We start from the raw sequence: 25345 nt of genomic DNA, 5'->3' as shown, positions 1-25345 counted from the left end.
ACATGGGTGCCCGTGACATCCATAAAAATGAAGAATCTTGAAAGCATTTATGTTATAGTATTAGGCACTATATAGTTGACACTTTTCCCACTGTTTTTGAGGTCTTATTCAGGTTTCTGTGATTACCCTTTGCTAAAACAGTTCAGGGTGTAATAATCTCATGATGAAAGGTAGCCATCTTGCATGGAGTGAAGAATTCCTTTTCCACTGAGATCAACTCTTTTAAAAAGGAGATGTTTCTGAAATAACTGTTATGCTTCCAGTAGTATGTATACTGCAAAAGAAAAACTGTCATCTCCATGGGCGTTGTTTTAAAAATTGAGAAGTATAGGGGTGCCTGGGTGGCTCAGTTGGTTGAGCGTCCGACTTCGGCTCGGTCATGATCTCTCAGTTCATGAGTTCGAACCCCGCGTCAGGCTCTGTGCTGACAGCTCAGGGCCTGGAGCCTGCTTCGGATTCTGTGTCTCCCTCTCTCTCTGCTCCTCCCCTGCTCACACTCTGTCTCTCTCTCAAAAATAAATAAAGATTAAAAAAATTTTTAAATAAAAATTGACAAGTATATCTTTTGTACATCCAAAGAGGTGAATAACAGTTGATAAGGTACATACTCACGCATGTGGACACAATTTTTATGTGAGTGTTTGTGTGAAAGCTAGGTGTGCCCTAGACAATGCTAATAATTTATTCAAATAATCTGGATGTTAAATAACATCAAAGTATTAAAAAGATTTGTGCTAAATAGCATATAATCTAAAGTCAGTGCAGATATCAACTCCTGTCCCTCTTTAACTGATACTTCTTCCTCCAAAGAATTTTTAAAAGGAACTTACATTTAACAGTATATTTTCATTTTTAAAACAGCTTGGGAGCTATTAAGTAAGAATGAACTTGTTTTAAAGAGCTAACAAGATTCGAGGATCATGGGAACAAGTTTAATCATATGAAATAAACATCACAGTCGATTTGAGAGATTTTATTTTGTATTGTTGATTTATAAGTGAATATGTGTTGTGGCAAAAATAGCAAGCTAGGCTCAGTGAAATCTACCAAACTTAGCCAAAGTACGCTTGTTCAAAGAAGTAGCAGTCTGGTAGCAGAAGTTAGGAGTTTTGAAAATAACTGTAAGTAGAAAGTGAGATTTCATAAACAGTGGCTTGGTAACATGGTTTTGGAAGTTCAGATAAGGAAAACTAAGTCTTAATGTAGCTCTGACCAATACATATAATAAAGGAAACAGTCCTAACGCATAAATAATGGGGAAAAAAACTATTCTTTATTTTCCAACCATAGAAAAATATTCTATTAAGCCAGTTTTAATTATATATATTCAGTGATATTTCCATTATTTCTCATGCATTTATATTTAGCATCCCGACACGGGATTTTTGTATGTGTTCTAGTCCATTTATTTAGTTCATTTTTCTAGTAGAAATATATGGATTTCCAAATGTCCTATATGAGAATAATTGATAGCTTTTGCCATCAGTTTTACTGTTGAAGCACCAAATAGTTACTGTGTGTCAGGAGACCAGCATGGGTAATGGATTTGAACAGTGGATGGAGAGAAATTGCCAAAGACTAGGTTGAAAGTAAACTGACAGTGACAGTGAGGTTGTTTACAATGAGGTTGTTTTCTAAAAATCTATATAATAAAGTTAAGAAGTGGAAATAATGCTAAAATGTATTGAAAAAGCAGTGATTTCCTTTTGGGAAAAGAGATGCATAAAGCGTGATGAGCAGCATTGAGAGAAGTATATATTAGCCAGGAGATTTTAATCAGAAACAGCCTGAGTATCCAGTCTAATGTGACATTGAATGAAAGAGAAATGAAGAAATAAAAGCAGAAAGTTCTAACTGATGGTTTCAGACACAGGTATAATTGTCCCAATTAGGAGTACAGTTTTGTGGGTTTTGAAAAATAATAAATGCTTTAAGTAGATAGTCTGTGGAACGTGTGGCAACATCATCTATACCTTCTTATTTGAGTTTGCAGCAGACTAACATCTGTCTACAGTGATTGTGACTGAACAGACTCTTCCAGAAAATGCTAAAAAGTGTGGTAACAATAATATGTGCAGTGGGAGTGTGAGGAAATATAAACAGAGACTTTACAGTTTAATAGTCAAAACACATCACAAGCATGTTAAATAGCAAGAATGCCAAAATAAGGCATTATGCAGTTCATATTTAGAACATCGTTAAAGGCATTTTTTGAACTTGATTTAGAGTTAGAACTTACAAGACCAGTCAGAGCTTATAGTATCTACAATTTGTAATCCTGTGTCTAGCAATCTGTTTGCCAGCATTGTTGATGGTAGTAGTAATGAGACATTTACATTTTATTTGTTTCTGCCCTTCTCTCATTGCAAGAAAAGAATTACTTTTGCTATGACCTTTTAGCACTCCATGTGGATGGGTAGCTCTTATCTTAGCAGAAAGATAGTCTGGGGTTGGTGGTGGTAGTCCGGATAGGTGACAGATACAAAGAAAGGAAGGCATAGAGGCCTGCTGTCCGGCAAAAGTTGTTGGGAAAAGCTCTGAACCATTGGCTGGACTTGTGACTCAGCATTCCTCAGCCAAAGGCCCCCTCATTGATATTTCTCTTTACCAAATTTTAGTTTCAGGAAGTAGTATACGAAAAGATACATCAGTTCTTATAAACAGCTTCTAAGTTCGTTTTGAAAGCCCCAGTGTTTGTTGCAGTGCAAGGAGAACAACAAAAACAGACCTCACTGGGGGAGAACTTTTGAAAAGTGGAACACACTCTGCAAATGTAGGAGGTGATATCAGTGTTACTATTATCATTTTAAAATTTCCAGTTCTGGATATACTTACTGCATTTTTGTCTGTGTTTTGAAAGGAACAAATGACTTTGTTGGTTGGGGGGGTGGGGTGGGTAGGCATAGAGAAGCTTCACAATGTATAGACTTTATTTTATACCAGATCTGACTGGATATGTGATCTGGGAACAACCATTGACTCCTTCCAGTCCTTAAGTTCTGTATCTGTGAAGTTCTAAACATATAAATAATAATTAGTAGAAGTTGTACTTTGCTGTCCATTTCTTTATAAAATAGCTCATTTAATCTTTTTCTGCAGCTGTAAACTAGGCCTTATGACCTTTATCTTTAGGATTAAGTAGCATGGCTAGACAGCTCTTTTTGTCATTTGTAGAATTATGAGGCTTGTTTTCTGTCTTTATTCAAATGTCCATGTTTTTAACCAATTGGAAATGGTCTATAAAGAATAGTAATGAGGGTAAGAACTGTCATGGTGATTACTTACATTTTGGACTGCTTCCTATGTGCCAGGGTAAGATTTATGAATCAATTCATGTATTCCTCAGAACAACCCTGTGCGATGGTTACTGTTGATATCTCAGCTTCACAGATGGGGAAACCGAGACACTGACAAGTTAATAGTCCCAAGTGGCGTCGCTAATAAGTAGCACAGCAAGGAGTTGAACCAGGGTGGCCCAGTTCTAGAAGCCATGTTTGTACGTGAAAGAATGAAAGTAGATTTAAAGAATGCTTGTGTTAGTGTGCATGGGAGATCAAGACCGCAGACATTTGGAATACTTTAGCAGAGTCGCACTTGCTCCAGTGTTTGGGGAGGCTCGAAAAGAATGAATAGAAAGAGGATAGAAAAGGCATAGGGGGAGGTGGGCAGCATATAGAGTAGGGAGAAGGGAGGAATTAGGTGGGAAAGGAGGTTGGGGGGCATTGAGAAACAGGTGGTACGAGTTTGACACCCGGCTGGGAACGTGAGACGTTTGGCCAGGCGTGTAACCCGACAGGCACCTATTTTAGTGACAATTTAGAGGAAGGATAGGATGCACAGGATGCAGTAGAGATTGTAGGAAAGAGATGAAGGACTGAGGGAAATGATGGGAAGTGACAAGGAGGACATGTTCACTGGGGGAGAAGTGACAGGCATAGGGTCCATAGGATGTAGCAACTGACTAGATGTGGACGTGAAAGGGAATGGGAGGTGTTAAAAATGATTCTTAAAATATAGTAAGAATCGTTTAAACTTTTCATCAGAAAAGTTTTACATAAAAATTTCAATCTTTAATGTTAATTCTGTTCATTATGTTGCTACTTGTGAGCTCTTTTATGATCAGGAACTTTATTCTAAATATCAGAAAGATAAAAACACTTGAAATTGCGTTCTATCAGGAACTCTATAACTCGATTAAGTGGATGCTGCGTGTTAACTTCTTAAACCATGCCATTTCTGTGTCCACCTCTTTTAAATAAAGCACAGGATCTGAGGAGCTGTAGAGGGTCGCCAAATTCTTCATCCCAAATTGGTAATTCTGAAGTAAGCATAATTTCCTCTTTAGGCGTATGTTGTTATTTGCTAGGAAGTGTTGCAATGTTGGCCAGGTACTTCTGGTCCCTCATTAAAGGAACACCGGTGTAACCTGGCCTCTGTGATAAAGCAGGTGTCACACAGATACATGATAAAGTAAGTTTGCAATGTGCTCAATGCCACTGACATTTCTGCTTCTCAGACCTTGCTATTTTAGGGAACGTATCAGTATAACTGTGAGATTCTCTTTCCTGGAAATAAAACTCCTTAATAATCAGACACTGTTACAAACAGAATGATGTACATATGGGAATAAGTAAGCAGTTACACTGAGTTAACAGTTTCTTGGTGTTGCGAGGATAGTTATGTTTTGAATGGAATAGAAAGCTTTAGAGGCATTCTCACTGGCCATTTTGCTTAAGGTCCTTACATGCTTTTTACAAGTAAATGGCTTAACATAGTTTAAGCAGAAAGTGTCAGAGCAATGATAGATTATGTTGTATTTAACATGCATGGACAGATTCCCATGAAATCAGGACAGTTTTCAAGAAGGAGATTCTATTTATACCTATTTACCACTTATTATTTCTTTAGATGGGTATTTCCATGAGAAATAATAAAAATTGCTCTGTTTATGTCTTTATAGCATGTTTACAGAGAGCTAGAGAAAATAATGTTAACAGTGCTTTATTTCAGCTTTTGTTTTTATGCCTTTTAGTATTATGTCAGAGCCACACTTAGGATGTCTTTTTCTATTATTAGTTTATCTGATTTTTGCCTTGTGCTTATAAAGATAAGATAAAAATCTGTTCAGTTGCACTGTTAAGATAATGTTCACAAAATGTTCATTTTTTTAAGTAAGATTAAATGGTGTTAAAATTAGAAATTCTTCTTTGCTTTCTCTGTTCATTGGGCTAATTTTAACTAGACAAATTTACTCCAAATTATTTTGAGCCATTATTTGAATTTCATTGCTCAGACATTTCAGGGAAAGCTGCATTGTCAATTTAGTGGCATTAGATAATATTTGGTTTTAAATGCCCCATCCAGAAGACTTTGAGAGATACGACGAGCATAGCAAAAGTGAACAACAGGGAATACAAGCAGATCTTTGACCCAGGTATAGAGTCTCTCTGAGGTATTGCATGACCTTTTCAAAAACTAATTTGAAATATCCAGAAGAATTGAGACTGTTGAAAAATCTATCCTTCAAGCAGAATTGTGCACGACGCTTTCTGGGGGACCTACATTTACTGAAAATTGCATGTGGGAAATGACTCAGAGAAACAGAGTTTTGAGGATGGGTTTTTAAAAGTAAATATTATTTAGGGAGCAATTAATACTGTGTTGGGAGAAAATATTGTGTCTGTTTCTCAGTAATGGATCAAAGTTTGCTAAGTGCTGAGGACTTTTCACGTAAAAAGCTATTCTGCTATGTTAACCATAAGGCCATACAGGGAAATCAGTTCATCCTTTGTGTTATGCTAAATAACCAATTAACAAACATACTTTGAGTACCTATTAGAGTCAAGGGATTATATAGTAGGGCAGAAGAGGATCCAAAGGAGAATTACTTAGTTTCTCTTCGTTGGCGTGTAATTGAGCTGAAGAGAAAGACATGAAAAGTGAATAGTACAGTTGAGTATTGGTGCTATACTATTGAGTACCAAAGGAGGAAAGTCAAGGAAAGAAGAAAATCCAAAGAAAGGAAGTCTTAGTGGAACTTAGTAGTCAAGGTGTGCTGTGTGGAGGAGAAATTTGTCTATCTGTTCAGCGTTTGTAAGGAAACGGGATGAACGGGGAAAGTAAGGAGGCCAGCTACCATATCCGAGTGTCTTCTCTGTGAGACATTGCCAGCTTATATTCTTTTTTGAAAGAATCACCTGGTAATGGTGTTAAACAGGGAACAGGCCTTCGTGGCAGGAGCCATCATTCTCTTGATAGAGGTGAGGAAACAGAGACGCAGAGAGGTTAACCTGCTTGCCTGAAGTCACACAGCTGGTGAGCAGCCAAACTGAACTGAACCCCTGTCTTTTCTTATTTCAGAACAGAATTTTTTTGTTACCTCTTGATGATTCTGCTGGGGATGCAAGGGGTATAGTTACGATACAGTAATTTTAAAACTTCACCCATACCACAAATGACACAAGTCAGGAAGGCGTAAATTTAACTTAAAAGGCTGCCAAATAAACTTTTGTCTTTCTGCTTTGACTTTGGCTTATAGTTTGACAAATGCTTATAATCTCTTTCTTAGATTTATAAACAAAACAAAACACCCTAGGCCTCCTGTCTTCAGCAGATATGAAAAGGGCTTGCAATGGTGTGACCTGTTACAACATTGCGTTTCGGGAGGCTCTCCAAGGAAGCTTTGTGAAGTTTCAGGAGATAATTTACTTTCACACCAATAATGTGATGCTATAAAATTTTCACTGAGAAATGATAGGGGTAGCTCCAGAGCACACGCTAAATTCATTTATCTTCCTGATGTGGTTATTTCATGCTTTCGTGTTGTATCATGTTCACACAGCAGTCTGTGTGCCCTCAGCCACTGTGTGGCACAGCTTAGGATTTCAAGAGAGAAGCTATTAACTGAAGACGTGTTCTGTTGGAGACATGTCACCTTGCTAACAAATTCCTCTCTTACAGAGCTGTTTAGAACACACAGCAAATGAAATTATATAATGTCTAGGGAAGGAAAATGGAAGGCTCATGCCATTGTTTTGGGCCTCAAAGGAAAACCCTCTCACGTAGCAAATACCGATTGAGCGCAGTGTCCACGTGCTGCTTGTCGTACCCCTTTATCCTGTCCCGGGCAGAGGTAAGACATGCTCTGTTCTCAAAGTAGTTTCCAGTGTAGTGATTGAAATATTCACAAGTAATGTACGGGCAAAACAAAGTGGGCACGGGAGCCAAGAATAGGCTGCTTGTGGGCAGAGTGTGGAATTTGCCTAAAACCGTCCAGTAGACACGTTAACTCTTTACGTGCTCTGTATGTTGGAGGAAAGACAAAATCGACTCACAGTTCCTTTTAGTTATGTGATTCAACGCTTAAGGTGCTTGTTTTTCTGTGTAAGGATTGGATACATCAGCATGACCCAAATGTAGTGGCATCCTAGATGAGACAGAAACGATGGCTTGATTTCGGATGTTGGCACTTTGGGAGAAAGATGGGGACACATAGTTCATCTGAAGCTTCTTAATGCTAACTCCTTGAGTAGGAGGTTAAATCACTCAGTATTGACAGTCAAGTTTCAGAGCCTGCGACTTTTATGTTAACAGAAAGGAAAAATCTGTAAGAGAGAGGTGTGTTGTATTTTACTTTAATGACAAAGGGTTTTGGATATGCACACGATGCTCTTTTTCCTCCAGCTTTTTCTTTGTGTGCAGGAAATAAAGCTGTATTTTGTAGGCTAGCTTCCAAACTTTGAAATGGTGAAAGTGCAACTGTGCGTATTTTGTACGACCCCATTCAGCTGTGAAGTGTTCATCCCTTGTTTCCAGGATTTAATCTGCAGGCTGGGTTAGAAGACTCAGAATTTTTATTTCATGGCTTACTACTATTCATTTTTAATCATAAACATTTATTTAGAGCCCTCTGCATAAAAAACTCCACCGTGAGATTTTGACTGACATTTTCAAGAGAAATGAAGGATATGGTTTCTGCTTTTTTGAAGTTGATAGCCTAGAGAGAAAAGTCCATTTTTAGTGAAATAAGAAAAACAACCAAAATCACAACAGGGCCAGACCATTAGCGATCGTCACAATTACAAAAATAGCCACTTACTTGGTAGGCACTTATTCTTTTACATATGTGACCATGTATGGTTCTTTCCCGGCACTGTGAGATTCATGCGGTGCCTTCCCTCTCTCTGGTTCACAGGTGAGAAAATGGAGGCTTGGTGAGGCTGAGGTCAGGTAATTTGCTCAGGGGTCACGTAGGAAGTTACCGCGAGTGCTGAGATCTTAACCCAGCAGCTTGGCTTCTTGTCTGCTTGTTTGTTTCCCTCAGTATGCTGTGAATGAAGTACACAAATACTGACAGCAGTAGAGATTTGAGGCCTAACCCAAGTTTGTTCTGGAAAGACCTAACGAAGAAGGGAAGATGTGAAAGACGGGTTTTGAAGCAATACGGTCAGACAAAACAGCAGAGACCAGGAAGTAGACTTTTGGAGTTTTGCTGGCTTGGGAAAAAGAGCTAGATCAAGTGTGGTTTGCATAGTATTAGTTCTACTCACACCTAATACCCTTTGCCCCAGCACTCACCAAGATCAGCGAAATCTACTTTTAGACTCAAAATCATTAGCACCTGTGAAGTTTCTGATGTCACTTCTGAATGACATAGCACACTGCCAGTGGCTCAGTTGGATGGCTTTAAGTGGCCCATTTTAAGAAGTGTCTTGAGCCCAAAGACAGTATTGCAGACACTCTCCCAATTTATTCAGCTGCATTATTGAAAGCATTAGGGAATTCACTTCATTTCTCTCATCACTAAAATACAGAAATCTGTTGCCAACCTTAAAATAATCACAAATGTTATTGAAAATTGACAGTCACTTGAAGACTGATTAATCTTCTGATTAAATCTTCTCATGTTCCCTCAAATCCCTATCAGGGTAATTAGAGTGTGTGCATGTGTGTGTCTTGTGTGCATCTATGTGTGTTAATCCATATGTACATGTATATTCCATAAAGGATTACAAAGTAGCACAGACGTTATAGCTAAAAATGGAATAGAATAAATGTATGAGGCTAAGGGATACATTCACCAACCAATGTTAGTTTATGAATTTGGCTCTGAAATATTTATTTAATATCATTTTGTGGTTCTCTGCCCTGGCTACAAGGAAGACTTGTGAAAACATAGCAGGAAATGGAAATAAAAGATACTCTAATATACATGTATCATTTTGAATACATTATCACTCCAGTAGTTTTGAAGGCTTGAGATTAAATAGTTGATAGATACTATTATTAAGAGCCTTAATCTGTGTCTTAATGAATTGATTTCCACTGCTCTTTTCATCCACTGCTGTTAAACTTTAACCTAGTCCCACAGCAACAGTTTTCTGTTTATAAGTGACCTGACATTCATGTATTCAAAAAATATTTTCCCTTTGTGTACCAAGCATTCTCAGACATATTTTTAAAGAGAAATACCCCATGCTGATGTACTAATTTTTTTGGCAAGAAAATTAAGCACCTGTATTTCAGCCCAATAGTTCTATGATAAATGAAGAATAATTAAATGTGAAAGATTCTGCAACCTTCACTTAAATATTAATTTGGGTTCCTTTATATTCTAGGCACTGTGCTAGGCATTGAATACATAATGGTTAACACAAGCAGATGTAATTATGAAAGTGTAATTATAAAATTTAGACATCTCTCAAATTTCAAGTTGGCCATTGCAGAAATAATGACATTATAGTTCTTATTGCCACAAAATTTAAATAATCTTTTTAGAAATTAAAAAAAAATCATTTATAGATGTCAATAAATATTTATTTTAAAGCCTCTATCTGTGTTAGGTTTCCTGTGTAGAAGTGAAGTATTTTCACGTAAAGAAAAGTACCGTTTTATGCTTAGAATGCTATTTTACAATTACGCAAGGGAAATGGTATCACAAAGTAATGCAGAAAGAGAAAACTCAATTTTGAGTGGCAGCACAATATTGTGAGTTTAAAAGGTCAGGCTCGTACAGGAGGCTCCAGTTTTGCCACTCAATATCATGCAGAATGCTGTGACAGCCAGGGCTGATACAGCTGAAAATATCTGTAGCCTTGGAAGCCTTGTAAGTTTCAGAAGGTCACTGAGGCATCTGGTGCGAACACTGATTCACAGGGAAGGTCAAACTGGACAGCCAGGCAAAAAAAAAAAAAAAAAAAAAAAAAAATAGGTTGTTGAACCCAACAGTTGTAGATTTTAGAGCAGTTGTCAACTGCAGACATTGGGTATCCTAATCCAAGGTGGCCATCTTTCATTGAAATATTTTTAGAAGCGTGAGCTATGCTTGATGGCGAGTTTTAACTTCTCCTTTCTCTTCTGAAACTTTTAACCTTAAAAGTACATCTACAACCTTACCTGGTAGCAGGGCAAACGTTACTTTAATTGTATTTATGTGTGACGCATGCTCCATCAAAAAGGGATGTGAGTCGGCTTACAACAGTAAAGCGCGCATAAAATAGGACTATAAACGAGAGACATAACAAATCAATTAGAAGGAAAAGAGATGAACCAAGTGCTTGAGATGAAATTGAGCACTAAATTTATCTCTCAGCTTGCTGGCAACCGAAGCAGAAGCTTGAGGAAGTAGAAGAATCCCGAGTTTATTTAATAAGATCTTGTCGTGTCCCGGTGTGCAGCCTTATTCTTAGCCCTTAGAGTAGTTAGCTAAATATTCCGACTCTATCCTTGGGTGAAATCTTGGAATGGATGAATTCCAATTAACTAAGAAGCGAAGGCCAAATTCTGCAGCCTGGCCTTCAAGGCCCTCACTGATTTGGTTCCAGTCCCCAAATGCAGCTTTATCTCCTGCCAGGCCCGTTGCACATGGGCGCTGCATATAGACCACTTCCCCCAGTGTTGGTGTTCTGGGCCTTCCCATGGCCCTGTCTTTGCTCTGTCTGTTCCTGCAGTCTGGATTGCCCTTCCTTTTTGTCTCTAACCCAATGAGACTCCTCCTCCTGTCTTTCCATCACAGATGTCTTCTCTTATCACCAAACCACCCCTGACCCCTCTCTCCTTTAACTCACCAGGCTTTATTGTTATCTCTGCTGTGTACTTTTCACTTTCTTTTTTTTTTTTTTTTTTTAATGTATAGTTATTTGTGTGTTTGTTTCATGTTCCCCATTAAGCAGTAAACTCTTCATAGCTGGGTCCATGTATTACCTCTGTGTCTAGGTTACATATAGAAGGTCGTCGATAAACTGTTCATATAATCAATACATAGATATAATTTTATCTAGGTATTGTTTATTTTTGATGAATATATTTATTCATTTAATAAGATTATTATACGTGTCAGATGTATTTGGATTTCTTTAGGGAAAACATTTCTGTTTCCAGGATAGTAGAGAAGAAAAAAAAGAGAACTAAAAATAAATAAATGAATAAATGTTTAAAAAAATAAATAAGCAACTTCTTAATTGCTTTGACTTGGTGCTTTCAGATTAGAAAGCAACTTAATAATTACCATTTCTCTGTGCTGTAAGGTAACTAATATAATACAGAACAGGTTTGTTACATGTGAAAGAACATATCATTAATGCCATTTCAAACCCTCAGCACTTTTTCTCTAGTATACTTTTCTATGATTTCAACAGCTGTCAAAAAAATCTATCTGACTCTACATGGCTTAGAAGTGTTTTAGACAGTTACTCTATCCCCTTCACTGGTTTTCAAACACTGTTTTAGTAGTTGATATAGATCAGCCTGACTATATGCATACCTGCTTAGCACATACTCAGTTTTATACTTAGAGCAGCATTTCATTTTACTTATATGGAAGGTTTCTGCTAATATGTTTTAAGTTCTTCTAATGAAAGCTCTGAAGAAAATGTAGGCTCTTCTTGCTCAGAGGGCAGACAAATAAGAATAAAATCATGCTCAAAGACCTCTTCCTCGACAATTAACTTCAAATCAGTTACTGAGCACTTACAACCCTGTAATGTATTAATTACTAGATTAAAATTGATTAACAGACTTAAGAAGAAGCTGATAGACGTGGTTTATAATTTTCACGTCCCTAAGTGTGCATTATTAGTGTTTGGTGCATACCCCATGCACATGCAAGGACAATAGCATCCGTGTCTCCACTCTGTAAGGGACCATGTTATCTCCTTCAAAATCTGTATGCAAGGCTTTCTCCACCTAAATACTAGCACAAACCACAGGTGATGCAGTCGTGACTGCTCTGCCATATCCCTCTCCAGTCCCGGTCTCTCTCTGTTCCTGTTATATTCACAGTCATTATCATTTCCACAAAGCTTGATTTTAAATTGCTAGCATGTGTTGTGAATGCAGTTTTAAATCTGGAATCAGAAGACGTGATTTGGGGTCCCGATTCTTCCATTTAATTGGCTTAGGGGACTTTGGTGAGTCAGTCACTTAACCATACAAGCTTCAATCTATTTGTTCACAAACGGGCAAGGTAATATCACCATTTCTTAGAGTTGTGTTGATCAAATGGCAAAAGCCAGACAAAAATAAATTGTATACCAATATATAAAATATTTGCTCTCTTGTACAATAAGAGAATGTTACAAATTCTGGGGTGGGGGTAGTAAATTTTTCTACATGGCTCTTCCAGCAGAAACTTGCTTAAAGAATCAGATGAATACCTTGCAGATTTTATATGTAAATCAAAAAGAAATGTAGCATAAGCCAACTTCTCAAAAGTTCATCTCTTCAAGGGTTATTACTTACCAAAGGAGCACAGCTTGTAGTTTTATCCAAAGTAAAGTGGTTCTTATTGCAAGAAGATTAAAGAATTTCTTTTTCCTCCTATTAACTTTAGTACCACGTTTTTCCCTCACTTTAAATTAAGAGCTAGTATTTTGTTACATACAAAGAAAATGATTTGACTGATTCCCGGATAAAAAAATTTCCATACTCTTTGGATACACACACACACACAGACACACACACACACACACACACACACACACAAACCTATTCATATATTAATCCTCATTTCACATTTATCTATATACTATTAACAGTTAATCTTATACTGCAGTGATAGAATAGGTGCTTAATTTTTAAAAATCTTTTTGCAAAATAATTTTCCTATTCTAAATTATTCTTATAAATAAAAAATAAGGAATCTAAATAATACTATCTTTAAAGAATTTAGCATGTGTGTGTTTATATGTAATGGTTTGACATCTAAATGATGGAACCATAGGAAGTTTTAAGATTGCTACATGATTCTTCTTTAAATGTATCCAATGTATTCCTTCAGATATACTGGGGAGAATTTTTTATAAGCCAAGTAGCTTTTGCGTACTCGGAGTGAACTATTGAAACAGGATTAAAAAACGTAAGTGCTTTGAGACATGACGAGTGGTAGGATATGGTGAATAGTATCTTAGAATGATGTTGAGGAGCATGTATGGTGCCTGATTTAAAATAGTATTTTAAAAAATGAATACAACAGGATTTTTTTTTTTTTTTTGGTATAACATTTTGCAGGTAGGTCAGCTTTCTGAAGTAGTTGACAGAATATATTCAAAAAGCATGTTATCAAATCTCAATCTATCTTTTTCCAGGCAGATACTCTGAGCTTTAAGGAAATTATTTAGTACAAAGGTAGTAAACAGTCTTTGGTGGAAGTAATATTTTAGCTTCAGTTGATTATAATTGCCAAAATTTAATGACATTAAGAATAACCTGAAGGAGTTCAGTTAGAATGTAGATTACTGGAGTTCTTGGGTGTTCAGTCAGTTTAGTGTCTGACTCATGATTTCAGCTCAGTTCATGATCTCATTGTCATGAGATGGAACCCCATATCGGGCTGTGCGCTGACAGCACAAGACTGCTTGGGATTCTCTTTCTCTCTCCCTCTGCCCCTCTGCTCACTCGCTCTCTCAAAAATAAATACATTAATTAATTAAGTTAATAAATAAGTAAAGTAAAGTAAAAGGTAGATTCCTGGTCTTTCTCCTTAGTACGTCTAGGGTAGGTCCTAGGAATATATATTTATAGCAGTTACCCCCAGGTGACTGATTCAGATAGTGAATCTTTCTGGAGCATCAGAATCCCAGGAAAAGAAGGTGTTGCTGGTAACAAATGTTGGCAGTTCTGAGTTTATTAGCAGCTGTCAGTGCGTTGTGCTTTCCCATGGAAAGGTGGTCATTGCTTTTTAAGTGCACAGGCTGCTGACAGAAACACATGCAACTTTAATCATGATCTTATTAGAAGGGTGTAGTCGGCTCTTCAGATTTCCTCATGTGTTACAGCTTTTTTTGGGATGTATAGAACCTTATGGGCAATTAAAGTACCTAAGAAACGGGTGTCCTTTTTCTATTTAGCAAAGGAACCAAACCTCAGCTGCCACATTAGCTTGTTGATAGTGTGTTCAGTACATATGCTCTTTTTGAAAGTACAAAATCCTAACATTAAATTCTTTGATCTCATATGAGAAGTGTGACAATTATGTATACTCTGACACCGTGGTAAAATCACATTGTCAAAGGAATAAAAGCACTGGAAATGCCTACATTTTGCCAGCGAGCCATCTTACATCTTCTTTATCCTGGAAGCTGTCATTTAACAACTGGGGAAGAGTTTGAGGAAGGCAAAGTGAGGGGAGAATGTTTGATTATCTAACAGGACCTTTGTCCATTGGCAAAATCATGCAGGAGTATATACTTACCTTGTTCGTTTTAATTGCATGGTCGTGGCACTTCAGGAGAACAGTCTGATCCAGGGTCAGAAATTACTACATGAGGCATGCCAACCTCTGGGGAAATGACCACACGGGAAACTGTGTTTAGGCCTACATGAGTTCACCAGAGTTCTATTGTGCCTTAGCTAGTTGGATAATGCCTTGCCTTATTTATAGAAGTTGTCAGAAACCATTTCCTTTAGTCAGTTCGTGTCTAAAAAAGGAGAGGGGGGAGCAGGATATTTCTGACATTTGTAGAAATAATGTGTAAAAAAACCAAAAAGCATTCCCTTAATCACATGACATTGTGCTGTCAGTGATTGTCCAAATATAACATGCCTTGCAGACTCTTCTAACTACACGTTTGTTTCTATTAATAAGAAAAGAGTGGTAAACTATATATTGTCCGTTTCGATACTCCTGTCAACCCAAACGTTCAGACTCCCAGTCCTTGTTCTTTAGCAAATAATTGCAAAATATAAACGTTATAATTGTTTTAGCAATGAAATGGTTTATTTTGAAATAATGGGAGTTGAAAACCTGATTTTACAAATGTCTCATTGATTAGCTGCCATCGAAGGGCTAACAGTTGGAAATATTTTGCAAAATAAAAAGACAAGGCTTTAAGTTCTATTTGTAGGAGAAAAGACCAGTCATACCTTTGCCCTATTCCCACTATAGAAATTTGCGATCTAGATTTAGGGATTGTATCTTTTTAAGGACTAGATTTAGGGAGTAAGCAATATAGAAAAGCAATGTTCGTTGTTGGTATAAGTACATACTGGGAAACGTTTTCTTGGACGGAATTTGTTTTTCAGAGTTAATATATGCATATACATTATGTTCTAAGTATGTTATTAAAGCCACTCAAAACCTAAGAATAGCTTTATACATATATTGCAGCATTGCTTGTGAAAAATGAGCATTAACTTAGGTGGCTGCTATTAAAGAATGGACATAGAGTGGAGCAGTACATAGTTGTTAAAAACTACTTACATCGATGTGTGTGTTGACAAAGAAAAGTCATTATCGTATATCATGGAAAGCAAGCCTCAGAACAATATGCTTAGTATGTGTTACTTCTGTAAAAACGATAAACTGTATGTGTGTGTGTGTGTGTGTGTGTGTGTGTGTGTGTAGATGTGTATGTCTGTATGTGAATGCATGAAGGACTAGGTATACCATACCAATAATAGTGGTTACCTTTGGGATAATAGGGGGTCTGATTTGGCAACGGAGCAAGGTGGGGGGGAATTCAGTTGGACTTTCAATAAAACTCTTCTGTATGGTTTAAATTTATTACAATTGAAAATGCATTCATTTAGCAATGTCTAAAATCAATGGAAGGAAGGAAGGGAGGGAGGGAAGACAGACTTGATGTATATGATTCATGTAAATTACTTGCTAGAGATTTTTGTACACCATTTTAATTTGCATTTTACTATCTCTTCCATTATTTAGTAACATCTATCTCTATATGGAGAATAGCCTTATAATTTATACCATACGTCTCAGGATGTCAAAAAAAGCAGAACCATAGTTATGAGTGCAAATTGTTATATGACTTTGAAATAATTTAGATTATTGTAGTCACTAGAGGTATGGAAGTCTAAGTATGGAGGGAGAAAAGAGGCTCAAAATTTAAACAGTATCTGGTTCAAATTTTAATTTGTTCCTCAGTCTTTACAGTTCTAAAATGACAATCCTTGATTTTCATAGTCCTAATCACAGCACACGATACATTTTTACTTTATTGGACATCTCTTTCTGAATATCAATTCCACAAGGACATGACATTTTCATGTATGTCTGCAAAAGTTCCTATGAGTGAGTGACTCAAGAGATTCTAGGTCTGCGTTATCATTTGATGCATATTTAATGAGATTTAAGTTCTTAAATATGTTACAAATTCAAGGACATTGAGTGACACAGAGGTGTGGTAAGCAATGTATATATAGATGTAAAAGCAGATATCATGGAAACAAATTACCTTCTTATCCAGCTAACCTTATGTTTTCAGATTTCTAGATTCTCAGTGTGTTTCTCTTTTTTACAAAAGTTGGTGTATTTATACACATATATGTTTGCGCACATGGGTGCGTACACACACACACACACACACACACACACACACAGGAATATTACAAGGCCATAAAAAGGATGAGGCCTTGCCATTTGCAGCAACATGGATGGACCTTAGAGGGATGTTACTATCCTATGTGAAGTAAGTCAGACTGAGAAAGACAAATACCATATGATTTCACTCACATGTGGAATCTAAGAAAACAAATGAATAAACAAACAAAAAGCAGTGTCAGACCTATAAATACAGAGAACAAACTGATGGTTGCCCAAGGGGAGGGAGTAGGAAGATGGGCCAAATGGGTAAATGGGAGTGGGAGACACAGGCCGCCAGTTAAGGAATGAGTAATTCATGGGAATAAAAGTATAGGGAATACAGTCAGTGATATGATAGCATTGTATGGTGACAGATGGTAGCTATGCTTTGGTGAACATAGTATAATGTATAAACTTGTCGAATCACTATGTTGTACATTTGAAACTCATGTAATGTGTGTCACCTACATTCAAATAAAAAATTTTGTAAATGAAGCCTTATGAAAAATGTTGAGATAGGCATGAACAAAATATGCCTGCCTATTACCTGTCTCTTTTAAAGAACTATGGAGCTGGGAGCTGCCTTTGGAATTCTAGGCTTCTACAAAATACAGTATGAAGCTCTGGATTATTACATAGCCATCACAGTAATATGAGCATAATTTGTGGTTATGCTTATCTCAGACCTAGTCAAGGTTGTAAGTTATATGGAACCTTTCTCAAATGATACTTAAGCTACATTGCAGTGAAAATATGAGTTGTCAGTGCATAAACTCGTTTTGTCACATGTCTTCCTCCTTTAAATCAGGGAAAAACAACTGGATCTTGACTCCCTATTAATTAAGGCAAATACAATTCTTATCTGTATGTTTGTGTGAATTTGTGATTTTTTTTTTAAAAAAGCTCAAGTTAAACAGATTCTCATATTTTATTGTTACTCAGAATAAATGCATTTAACATTGGTATATTATTAAGAGTAAACTTGAGATTATTTGTATACAAGGCAATTTTTAAGGTCAATAGAAATCAATAGAAAAATCCATAGGATGATAATATTAAACCTTTATGGCTTGAGTATTTGCAAACTTTGCAATAAGAGATACATTCATAAAATGATAGGGAGTTTTGCTGATGAAATAGAAAGGAGATATTTATGTATTGTGTTGTGTCATGAGAAGTCCAGTAATTCATTTAATTGGATACACTCATGTAATACCAGAGTATATTTATAATTGGTTTCATTCATTATAGTCTGAAGAATAATTATTTTAGATGTCTCTATAAACATACATTTTATTTAATTTTCTCAGAATGATTAATAATTAAGCAATGTATTTTGGGTAGTCTTCAGTAGAAATAAGTCGGTGAAATTTCCCGGATTGAAGCCACTATGTTAGGTTTTAAATCAGACTTACCTGGAAATTCAAGATTTATCTGATAAGGTGAAGCTTTTGTACTCAGATATACTTGATAGTATTGAGAGCTATTGCCACATTAAGATTTTAAAAATTCTGGAAAGTGTGACAACTATGATTAAGGGTTCTAATAGGTATAGTTTATTTTTGGTTCTCTCTTTATCTCTGTCTCTCCATATATATATATATATGTGTGTGTGTGTGTGTGTGTGTGTATACATACATATACATATATATGTATACATATATATACATATATATATGTATATATATATGAGAGAGAGACAGATATATATATATATATATATATATATATATGAGAGAGAGAGACAGAGACAGAGACACATATATATATACACACACACTCTCTCTGTATATGTATACACACACACACATATATATATACACACACACACTCTCTCTGTCTCTCTCTGTGTATATATATTCTCTCTCTCTCCCCCTCTCTCCCTCTGTGTGTGTGTGTGTGTGTGTGTGTGTGTGTGTGTACAATCTTTTTTTTCCTAATTAGGGTGTAGTGTAGCGAATTGCTTTTGGAATCCTAATCTTGGGCAATAGTGTCTATCCTAACCAACACTCCTTATATACCATATATGTGTGTGTGTGTGTGTGTGTGTGTGTGTGTGTGTGTGTGTGTGTGTATGCAATTTATCATTTCTTCTCATGTTGATTTTATAATTTAGCTCAAATAATTGAGCTTGCTCAAATGGAAAACAGGCGCAGGTTAATTATAGAGAAGACCTTAATGGCCACCAGTTGTAAGAATGAGTTTTGCCCTGCAAGGAAGGTTGGGACAGTAGGACGAGGAGGTGCACACGCAGCAGTTGTCACTGATGTACAGGGAGCCATGGGAGGTATTTCCTCAGCTTTCTCCTTAATCACCTTCATAGTTAGTTTTGAGTTGTGCAGTAACACTGTTAGGGTACCCTATAGATGAATTGGCTACCATTTCTCATGCAGCGAAGGTCACATTTAAAAATGTCTTAGGCAGAGGTACCACCAGTCTTTTAAGAAACTAGGTGATGTTACTCAAAAGATGTTAAAAATTTAAAACTAAGATTTTGGCCCGCAGTTACTATGTCAGATAAATATAACTCATCTGAATAAACTTTAGAATTAAAGTTTGTAATTACGGCATTGCAGGGGGAATAACAATATCAGTTTTTGGCATTCCCAGTTTTGTCAGGTTAATTTCACATTGATAGATTCCAGTTGAGTCAATGTACCATTCTTCCTGAAAATTGCCAGGATGGTAAGATTTGTTTTCTCTACTGTTTAGCTCCTGAGCACATACCAGCATTATTAATTTTCTTGTAGTTTGTGTTCTGATTTCCTGTTTATTATTTTGAGATATTAAATGATAGGGACAGATCAGAAATGACTACCTAAGGCTAACAAGATGACTTCTTTGTGTGATATGTAGAGTAAGCAAAACACTAAATAGGCTTAGTGTTTTTTCCTGAAGAACCGTGGTGGAGAGGCATTTGTAGTGTTATGTCATTACACTTTCTTGTAGAATAGAGGGAAATGTTAAAAGACTGCCTGTTTGAATATCATCAGGAACAAAATGCAGATTTTCTCTTCTTTTGCCAGAACTGAAAACTGATTCTGTCAGAAATTCACAGATAAATTATTTACGTGTTTTAAATTTGCAAAGCCACATGTAACTGTTTCAGATTATTCTGTGGGTAAGAATATCTTCCATCAAGTTCATAATTGAGGAGGTATATGAATACAGTTTTGTGTTAACTTCACTGTCTGATGTTTTCTTTCCAGTGAGTGGAGTTTGAGGCTGGTTTCATTCAGTTATAAAGGTGACATTGCCAATGTATCAAATGGGCATTGTAACTTTGTAGATCATAGTTGTAAACTAATGTCCTGGTAGGTTGCTGGCTTCTGAGCCAGGCACTGTTTTGGTGCCGGCTATTTAGGGGAGGATTGGCTTGACAACTGCCTGCTCTTGTGGAGCTTAGATTTTAATGCAAAGGTAGAAGATAAGCAAATAGAAAGATAGGCACGTAATATTACACCAAATACTGACAAGTGCTATGAAGAAAAATAAAGCAAGGCAAAGATCTGGCAAGTCTGGGCTTGTGTTGAGAAGCAGGGAAGTTTTGATAGTGACTTAAATTGATAGTGGCTGCAAAAGCTTCCAGGAAGATAACTTTGTAGTAAGGACTGGATGAGGATGTAATTAGGTATGAAGCTAGTGACCATGTACACAAAGTACAGCCCACTGTTGTAATATGTATCTTCTGATGATCTTAAGCCTTTTCATTTTTTTAAAAATTTTGCCTGAAACGGGAATCGAATCAAAGTTTGCTTTTTAATTGCACAGAGGCTTCCTGTTTTATTTGGTGGTCTTATATATAAAATGCAGAAGGGACAATAATCATTTCCTAATTTGAGGCAGTTTAGCGAGTTGCTTTTGAAATTCTAATCTTTGGCAATAGTGTGTTTCCTAACCAGCACTCCTTCATTATCCTTCTGGTAAGGGACCACTTGATGATTAGGGAATTGAGCCTATCGGAATTTTATTTGTTTATTTATTTTTGAGAGGGGAAGAGAGAGAGAGAGGGAGGGAGGGAGAGAGAGGGAAGGCACACCTGTGCACTAGCAGGGAGGGGGCAGAGGGGAGACAGGGAAAGAATCTTAGGCACTATGCTCAGCATAGAGCTTGACACTGGGCTTGATCCCATGACCCTGGGATCATGACCTGACTGAAGTCAAAAGTTCCACGCTCAGCTGCCTGAGCCACCCAGGTGCCCCAAGCCCACTAGAATTTTAAAGGAATGCTTTGACAGACAGTAGATGACTTATTTGAGTTAGTAAATTTCCCTTTCTTTGTGACCCTAAGCCCGTGCAATGTCAGACTGGCAGACCGTCTTGACAGTAGGCATGCCATTCCAGAGGATGTGTGGTTGAAAGTTACCTTTTTTCTCGGCAGTGTTTCTAAAACTTCAGTTATTTGCGTATCTCTTTCATGATGTTGTCAATATATTTACTTAAGCTTTTTTTATAATAGTCTCGTAAATTACTATATTAAATGTTAGCTTCTTTCTAAGTTATGATACGCATGTAATCACAGGCTCATGAACTAGTTTTTGCATTCTGATGCATCTATTAAAATTATGTTGTTTCTGCATCACTTAAAATTGCCATGGGTGCTACCAGTACTGTGCTTACCCCTTGCTGAGAAACACTGATCTCAGCTTTTTGTTATATGGAGTAGAATACTGCTGAAGACTGCATTAACCCATTCGGACCATAGTTTTCCCCATGTAATAACTTAATGGCCTTGTTACTCTATTTAGTACCTTAATGAGTAGAGAAATGGCTGTACAGCTTCCTGAAATGATTAGTTGGTTTGTATACTGAAATCTCTGTTAATATTTGGGGCAAGCCCTGGGCAAAATTGTACCAGGAGTTAATTCCCTGAAGTAATGCATTGCTAATTATGGACTTGTTGACATCAGTGATCCTGGGGTGGGGGTGGGGTGGGGAGTTATGGTTTGGGGCAAGGGGCCGCTTCTTGTCACCTTCGAACATTAGATGATGAAGTTGGCTATCTTTTCCAGTTAGATTAAAGCTGTCTTAATAAACTAAAAAAAACAAACCCTCAAGTAATTACTCTGTTAACTTCCTCAATATGTAAGCTGTTTCAAAATCAAAAGCTTATGAAAAAAGTCCCCCAAATTCCCAGCTAACTAGTCTGGGATGCAGTAGGACCGAAGTGCCTATATTTGGTTCAGAAGAACTGAAATGATTATTATACATATATGACTAAGAAATTTAACCATGCTCATAGAGGCCATCCCGTTCTCCAAAACAGAATTTCATACTCATGCCTTGTGTCTGCTTATCCTCTATTGCAGTATGTATGCAACCCGTAAATAGATATTTATATGAAGCCATCCGCTGTCAGTTTTTTAATGCTAATATGCATCAGTTGCTGTGAGATTCATTATTACTAATTTCCCACACTTTTTTACTTTATCCTTGGTCCTTTTCTTAGCTTCCTTTCCTCTATCTTTATATTTTCTTCTTTTCCTTTCTATTCTATTTCTCCCTTCATAACTTAAAGTAGAAAGTATATGTGATTTCTGATAATCACTCAAGGAGAGTGCACTGTTCTTGGTTCTTATGGCAGAATATACTTATTTGTAGGACGTGTTGCATAATGAGGAGCTCTTTAGTGTTAGGGATTTGATCATTTGGTATAAGAGGGCTTATTATGTAGGTTTTTAAAAAGTTTGATTCTTACAGTAAAACTATTCTCCAATCTTTTTTTTTTTTGTTCAGGGAAGTTTATTATAATATGTCGAAATATAGGTCATAAATTTACCTCAGAAGCAATTTATCTGTTAGTAAATATCTTTACCGGAGAAATATTTTCTTCAGTAATTATTTACAAACAACACATTTTTAGAGCAAACATGTTTGTAATAATTCTCACAATCTGGACATCACCCACATACTTTTAAACATTGTCTCTCTCTATAGAATAAAAATCCATTATTAGTTGAAACAGTGTTTTGGAAATTTAGTATTGATCCAAATCCTATACCATCTTAATTTACCAAAACCTTCAGTTATGAAGATTTCCAGTCTTCCCTGAAACCCTTCTGTTTGAATAAAGAGAAAGAGTACAAGACCATAATCTGATATCAGCAATTTAGGTATAATCTCAGGTCATTACCCCCTGGTGGTCTGTATCAAGGACTGGAACCCACATTGGCAGGTGCAGCTACACTAATCATAAAGTTTGGTGTCCATTTTGATTGCTCGGGCTCTGTGCCTAGATAACTGTAAACACTTTGATTATCACATTTGCCTATATATTTTACAAGTAAGTAGTATTTTCAGTTTACCAATACGTATATATCTGTAATTCTGTTGATAACCCTTTTTGAAGTGACTAGAGTATCTCTGCTACAGAAAATAAAAATATCCAGAATACCCATTTGCAAGCATTTTAATTAAAGGATATTTTATGCGTGAGATTAAGCCTGTAACATATCAAAAAGGAAAAATAATCAGCTTTAGAAATTGATTCTGTGGTTGTCTTTAGACATAACCACCAACCAGCGAAGGTATTTCTGAGGGTACCATTATCCTTTCTCATGTTGTTTGGTCCCCATAGATCATGACGAAATATTTCCTTGCTGTTCGGGACATGTCCTTTATATACATGTCTATTCTGTCAATTTGAATAAAATATTCATTTATCAAATATTTTAAACACAACTATTATATTCCAGGAACTGGGATAAAAAAAAATGGCAATAGATCCTGTTGTCAGGGAATTTATAACTTTGGGGGTAAAAGCACCAGGAGATAAAAAGTACTGAGAATATCCTGAGATGGAACAATGTTTGGCATAGTTGGCCCAGCCTTAGAGAGAAGGTGATATTTGAATAGCAGCTTAAACAAGGAGAAGAGATTTACCAGGTTGAAGGGGTGAGGACGTACCTGTCAAACCAAACAAAGGGCTAGCACGTAACAAGTCCCAGGAGCCCACAACAGCATGGCATGTGCCAAGAACCTTCCCCAGCTCCTGGAAGCTCCTTTCTATGTGGGAAGATACTAGAGGGGCAGCAGTGAGAGAAACCAAAAGGACAGAATGTGTCAGTTCAAGACGAGAGGAAACCTTTAACAGGGAGCTGGTGGAGGTCAAGTAAAGATAAAGACTAGTATAGTCTTTGGATTTGGCTTCACTTGGAGTTTTGTCGGCCATTGCTTAACAGTAAAGTAATGAGTGTGGAGGTCACAGTGATACAGATTCAAAACGGAAGAAGCAGAAGAACGGCATGTGTAGATGGCTCTTTAGCCCTTGGTCTGGGAACAGCTGATTAAGAGTATTAGGGAGGGGAGGATGCATAGCTAGGCGGGGTCCCTTTCTCCTTCCCTGCCGCCTCCTCTATTTTGGAGCTACTTCAGCATGTTGAGGACCGAGAGAAAGAGTTGAGGTAAGGCAGGTCATTCGAAGGTAGAAGAAGGAATGTGAAGAGAAAGATGTTTTGAGAAGGAACGAGTGAAGGTGGAAGCCTGACCGTGTGCAAGGGGAGGGACAACTGGGAGACCAAAAGAAAGATGCAGAAAGATAGTGTAAAAATGGGTGGCAGGAAGGTGACAGGGAGTTCATGCCTAAGGGCTCCTGTTTTGACTATGAAATATTTGTTTCACGGAAGATCATTGTCTGCTGTTAGTGAGCAGAATATGGAAGAGAAGGGGCTTGAAAGTGTTGAAGTTTTCAAAAAGCTGTCCTGTGGAATGTCAGAGGGAGCTGTCCAGGGCTGGGGGAGGATTCCTACACAGCAGGAGGGTCTAAGTGACCCTGCGATATAGTAATTGATAGAGACACTGATGGGTGTGTGTGTATGTGTTTTCAGGTGTGTGTTTGTGTTCATGTGTGGTGTTACACATGTGTTTATATGGTTGTTCATGCATGTGTTTGCATATTTTTGTACCCTAGAGGTCATTCCAGTACAGATATAGTAATCAGTCCTTTAATTACCCAAGTTATGGAGCTCCATACATTTTCCATGCCTGTGCTGGTCATTGGGGTTATGAGGTGAGTGGGTTTATTTCTGTTTGGGGAAACATATAGTTTCGTGGGTCATACATATAAGCAAACAACACACTGTATAGGGATGCCAAAGTAATTCAGAAAAGACATGTTAATGATGAGTGGGCAGGGATGGATAAAGCGACATTTTGGAAGTTTCTTGGAGGAAGTGATCTCTTAGCTGGCTTCCAAAGGAGGTGTATGGTTGCAGGTGAAGTGCTTGAAAATTTTAGCAGGAAAGACAACAGGGGTTGTTGACCACAGATGGGTACATGCTGAAGGTCCAAAATAGTTGAGAAATTCTGAATGTGGAGCAAAGATCCAGAAGGGTGGGTGAATCTTTGAGTTTACGACTGACTCAACTTTGTTTTTCTACAACCAGAAATTAGAACCAGAAAGTTTTTTGAAAACAAAAGTACTTCTTGAGCATTGGTATGAGTTGGTTCTTTAGAACTTTTCTCAAAAGTTGTAGTCTTACTACAGTATTTCACCTACCTGGTATCTGTTGTTTTTTTGTTTTTGTTT

At 37.1% G+C, this 25345-nt stretch overlaps 1 protein-coding gene across 13 annotated transcripts in view; it reads left to right on the top strand.

The window, feature by feature from the left end:
* Positions 1-25345, top strand: part of MBNL1 (muscleblind like splicing regulator 1) — a 205880-nt gene that overhangs the window by 28317 nt on the left and 152218 nt on the right. The window lies entirely within an intron of this gene.

The sequence above is a fragment of the Panthera onca genome, chromosome C2, assembly GCF_046562875.1.
Source record: "Panthera onca isolate mPanOnc1 chromosome C2, mPanOnc1 haplotype 2, whole genome shotgun sequence".
In the NCBI taxonomy this organism is placed as follows: Eukaryota; Metazoa; Chordata; class Mammalia; order Carnivora; family Felidae; genus Panthera; species Panthera onca.
Note: the sequence above shows the minus strand (reverse complement) of the source record. Positions and strands in the feature narration are given on the sequence as shown.